Source organism: Nanorana parkeri, unplaced genomic scaffold (genome assembly GCF_000935625.1).
Source record: "Nanorana parkeri isolate BGI_ZX_2015 unplaced genomic scaffold, ASM93562v1 scaffold650, whole genome shotgun sequence".
In the NCBI taxonomy this organism is placed as follows: Eukaryota; Metazoa; Chordata; class Amphibia; order Anura; family Dicroglossidae; genus Nanorana; species Nanorana parkeri.
This window is the reverse complement of record NW_017306918.1, coordinates 294,149-300,148: the sequence shown is the minus strand read 5'-3', so window position 1 is coordinate 300,148 and position 6,000 is coordinate 294,149.

Sequence of the window (6,000 nt, the reverse complement as noted above, 5' to 3'; positions counted from 1 at the left end):
CCCCCCCCCCCTTTCGTTCCGATCGGTGCTCCTACGCATCATCACACTGAGTATCCTTTTCCTTTTCCCCACCGACCCCCTGACGAGCGCTTCACGCGGGACAAAACTCTTCTAATTTTTCATTACAAGCAGACATGAATGTACTGTTTAATTGAGACACTATGTGGCAAATGAGGATTAATGTTGATAAGGGTAAAGTTATGCACTTGGGGACTGAAAACATGCATGTGTCATACACTCTAGGGGGAGTACAATTGGGGGAATCAATGATCGAGAAGGATCTGGGTGGTTTTGGTAGTTCATAGACTATGCAGTGTCAATCTGACCCCAAAGAAATAGACACAACCCTGCCCCTGTACAAACATTAGTAAGACCTCATTTAGAATATGCAGTTTAGTTTTGGGAACATAAAGCTATGCACCTGAGAACTAAAAACATGAATGCAGCATACAATGTAGGAGGATTATAACTGAGGAAGTCAAGGATCGAGACGGATCTGGGAGTTCTGGTAAATCATAGACTTATGAAAGGCATTTATTGCTATGCAAAAAATGTTGTCCCCCTCTGGATCAGCTGTTGCTATAGGGTTAAGTTTTTAAAGGTTGTCCATTTATTTATTCATTTTTTTTTTTGTATAAATAACCACTGACACCAATGCCCACTTTTTCCTACATGACAACACTTCCTCCCATTAACAATGGCTCTTTTCCTCATTGATACCAAACAAGAGGGTGCTGTTTTCTCCACTTGACCCATGATAGAGCATTCTTCCCCACACTGTCAACAGTAGGTTAGAATTTTTTGCCTCCCTTTGACCAAAGATGCTAGGGCATTTTTCCTCCCAAACTCAATTTGTAATCTGCAGCAATAGGCACCATTGATGGGTTGTTACATAGTTACATAGTATTTGAGGTTGAATAAAGACATTAGTCCATCAAGTCCAACCTATTAGGATCTCATTCTAGGAGTACCTGTACCCCTGTATATTACGTCCCCTTAAGAAATCGTCCAAAAGTTTCTTGAACAATTCCACATTATTTGCTGAAATCACCGCCTGTGGCAGTGAGTTCCAGACCCTAACTGATCTTACTGTGAAGAACCCTCTTCGCCCCTTGTGCTGTAATTTTTTTCCCACCAATTTTAGGTTGTTCTGTCCCCAATGTCACCACCAACAATAGGGCATTCTTCCTCCCAGTAGGCCCCAATAATGGGGTATTCTTCCCCCAATGTCACCACCAATGATGGACATTTTCCCACTGAAACCAATAAGGAGGTGTCATTTCTTTGTTCCTGTGCTGCCAAGCTTCCTCTCTGTTTCAGGCAGCGCCACTTCCGGGGTTCTCGTATGGCTTTGCGGCCGATGATGTCATAGGCCTTTACCCCATAAAGTGGCATGCCTATTTCAAAATTCCAGTGTCTGGTATCCGAGCAATGCTTTAATTTATAAACGAAAGTGCACCACACTATCTCCGCCAATATTAACCCTTTTTCCCAACCTCCAATTAGATTTAAAAAACGGCTCACTAATCACTGTGAATGTAATCCAATCGATTACTAAATAAATAATGTAAATCAAACTGCAATATCAAATATCCCCCTTACTGTGCTAACAATGAACTGTCAATCAATGTTCTTGTGTAAATAAATCAATAAACAAATATACAAAACTCCTGAGCTTCCGCAGGAGATCGAGGAGATCGCTTCCAGAGAGTAACCCGTGCACGCTCGGGCCAGACCAGCAAAGCAAGGGCCCAAGCATGCGCTTGGAGCGTGAAACGCGTTGAGAGAAAATCACCATTCCTGCTGTAAGAAGTGGCATCTGTAGACGAGTACATGTTATATCAATTATGTTTGTCATGGCCATCTAGCCTCACATTATAACTCTGGAATGGTTATTTGGAGATCACTCTGTTTTTCTTTTTCTGTTTTGTAATGTGCTTGTATCAATTATGTTTTTAAACATCTTTTAACCTTTGTATAATAAAATACTCTTGTTTTATCATGTGGTCATTTTTGGTCTTTGTCACTTGGTACCTAAAAAGCCACACTTCTTCCCCTTATTTTTTGACTTCACACTTTTGCAAGTATAAAGTTAAACTTCAGCCAGATGGGGTAAGCCTTCCTTGTAATTCCTTCAGAAGCTGTACAGAATTGGGAATTCCAATACAGTAAACTTTTGAACATATTAGTACTTGAAAGATAAAACAAAACTATTATGTAATTTAAAGAAACGTTTTCACCTTGTCCAGTTTATTTAATACAGGTATTTATATTGCACTGACAATTTATGCAGCTTTTTTAGATACTGCACATTCACATCAGTCCCTGCCCTTGAGGAGCTTACAGTGTAAGGTCCCTATCTCACATGCATACAGGGCCAATTTAGACAGGAGCCAATTAACTTTCCAGCATGTCTTTGGAGTGTGGGAGGAAGCTGGAGTACCTGGGGAAACCCATGCAAGCACATGGAGAACATGCAAACTCCTTGCACCAGGGACCCTAGTGCTGCAAGGCAGAAGTGGTAACCACTGAGCCACTGTGCTGCCCATGCCCAATCTTCAGTGTTTGCAAATACACCCTCCTCTCTAAGCTTTTATACGTATTGAGCCATGCTCCTCGCTCATCCCTGCATGTCCCAGCATGTCTAAGCTTTGGTGTTGGCTGGTGTTGTAGATGATGTCATGGCCCCCCAGGAGTGTGGGTGATTGGCTGCTCAGACCTCTGTACTGCCATATACTCCCTCATTAGCTCAGAGTCTTTTAGTGAGTTCTCCGGTGGTGCAGGAAGGCTGTATGGGAGCATTGCTTGATAAGTATACCTGCAAAAGGGATGGGTTATCTGCAGACCCTGTAAATTAGGTAAAGTGTGGAGAGATCTGCTCTTTCTGTACCTGATCATCGTAAGTCTCTACAGGGACACATAGCAAACATTTGGGGAAAAAAGGTAAAAGGAAGTGATGACAATGGAAATAGCGAAAAAACACATGACAAAATGCATATCAATGGATTTGAATGCGCAAACACACATAGAAACTTGCAAAAAAAGACATGTAAACAAGTTTCAATTAATTTATTTTTTTTCATGAGGTTTTATGCATATTATGGTGACCAACCCCTAAATCACATAATGGTTTCCGTTTGTCTTTTATGAAATTCAGTGTTCAAAGACTTATGTGTTGAAGTTCCCAGGCCTGCCCAATTGCTAAAGGAATTAAAAGGGAGACCCACTTTTCATGTTCACATTAAAATTTATACTTGTGTTATTTTTAACTCTGCATTAAAGATGTTGGTTTTCGGAGGATTCGCCCCTTGGACTTATACAATATAAGAAACACAGTTGTTTATTTTGTTACAAAGAAGAAGTAGTAGAACAGTTAACCCACTTTAACGAAAAAGTATTTTATCTTACCATTATTGTTCCACAGTCTGTGAAATTGGTATGGATACTGAAAACATAATAATCTTCTATTTCTTTTCCACCGCATTCCGGATCATTGAGATGCAGATCAGAAATCTAACAAAGTAATTAATAAATAAATAATGTAAAACGGTCAGGTAAAAAAGAATCCTTTACTGAGATATATTTAAAGTTCGCCGTTATTGACCTCTCCTTCTCAAATTGCTAGCTGAATTTTTAACTAATAGCTTTAACACTTTATGTATACACATTTGAAGGCAGACACATAGACAAATAGTTTTTTTTCCGAAGGAGATTTCTGTTGACAGGTAGACTGACACTTAATATGTTGCTTCTTGTATCTTCTAGAGAGACAATAACCAGAATTTCCACCTTAATTTAAAAAGGACCCATATTCAAAACCATTCTGTTTAGCAGTAGTTTTCAGGTAAAGTTTAGCAGTATCTATTCACATTCTAGAAGATGATGTCACAGAGGCTTAGGAATAAGGCCTCTTTCACACGGGTGTAAAAAACGCTACGTACAGATGTGCGCAGTGCTTTTTTCTGTGCACATCTGCACGTAACACATGCAAATACATGACCCCATACACAGAACTGCATCCAGGGCCACAAATTGCGCATATTTTATACACGTACACAAGTAAATGCATGTGTACGCGCATACAATGTAATGTTTCTGATGCTAAAAAAAAGAAAGAAGTAGGCATTGACTGTGTTAGTATTTAAAAGCACATTTGTCCTTTTCTGTCCTTTTTTTTAACTGCACTTTTATCTCTCTCTGATTTGCAGTTTTCTGATTAAGGAGAGTTGGATCATTAATCACAGGTTTCTTGTATTAATCAGGTGTAATATAAGCAAGTGCACAACTTGTATTGAGCTTGCTCACAGAGGCGTGTGAACAAAGTGGCTGAAACTAAGTTGAGTTGAAACAATAGGAGTTTGACCCGTAAGTAACATTTTAAACTTCCTCTAAATAATATAAATATTGTAAATAGCATAATGTGTACTAGCATTAGACATGTGCGATTCGTTTTGTCTGAATTGAATTCTGACATTTGGACTTTCTGATGCGTCCGAATTTCCAAATTAAAAAGTAAAGAATCTGAACGTATCTGAATGTTCCAATAGCAAAAATTTTGGATGCATACACATTTTTCTGAATGTCATTCTAATTAAATTTATGTTCTTAAATGCTAAAAAACATTTTTTTAAAGTGTCCTCCACAATTTATACCAGACTGTTTAGGTCTGGTAGGAATTTTAGGGGGGACCCCAACACCAAAAAAGCCCTAAAAAAAATGCTCCTAAAAACCCTTACCAGACCATTGATCTGAGCAGCAGCCTGGCTGAGCAGAAAAAAGTGGGACAAGTGGCTTCCCCCTCCTGCACCATACCAGGCCTACTACCATGCCCTCGACATGGGGAGGGTGCTTTGCAAGTGGGGGACCCCCTGGAAAAGCGCTTTGTCGATGTTGATGAGGACAAGGGCCTCTTCCTCACAACCCTGGCCTGGTGGTTATGGGGGTCTGCGGGCAGGGGGCTTATCTGCATCTTCTCTGCACCTTTCATAAAGGGGGTACCCAGATGCCACGCCCCCCATGAATGAGTTAGGGGTTTGGTTTGGTAAGGGATTTTAGGGGGAACCTGTGATGACATGGTGATCAGTTTAGGAGTTAAATGTGTATTGGTGTTGAGTTATGTTTAATTATGTTATACTGTGTGATCTGGTTATGAAAGGACTATCAGCACCCCCCTTGTTATCTCCCATTGTTCTCTGAGGGAGCTCAGAACAATGAAATTCTGGCCAGGCTCCTGCTATGGCTGTCTCTGGAGATATTTAGCAGGTGGACACCTGTCGTGTTGTGAAGACAGGATTTCTGGGGAGGGGAAGGGGGATGTGATGGGATTATATTCTGATCTGATCACTTTCTGTATAAAAGTTTGTGCAGTTGCTCAATAAATCAGAGTTTGTTTCACCTACACGCGAGCCTCGACTAGTGACTGGGCAAACTGGGACCTATGGATCTTCAGGTTGCAATATCTCCTCAGCAAGGAAGAAGACAGCGGCGGACATACTCATCCTGAGTACGGGGGGCCGTCACCCACGCTTTTTTTTAATATTGTTTCTGTGGGCTGTCAAAAGTTAAAAAGAAAAATGTAAAAAAAAATTCTAATTTCACTTTGCTGCAACGAACATTAATTAATTGCAGATCTTTTGGTTATTCATTGCAGATTAATTGCAGATGCCACATCTACCGCATCTAAAATTAATGAAAATGTTGGATTCGTCTAGGGGAGGATTCGTGCACTTTCAGACGTGCGTGTCAGGAGATCCTCTCCTGATCACAACAGTACGGAGCGGATGTCACCTCTGTGACATCCGTGTTCGTACAGTTTTTTCCTCAATCTTGAGATGGAGAAAAAAACTGAAACTGCCAGACCCCATTTGTATTTATGGGGAATCTGATGTAAAGGGACATGTGCCCATTTACATCAGATTATCCCTGGTCCGGCATGATCCGGGCCATCGAAACGGATCTCTGATCCGTTTGTTTTTCTGGACCTAGCCGGAGCTGGGGCTA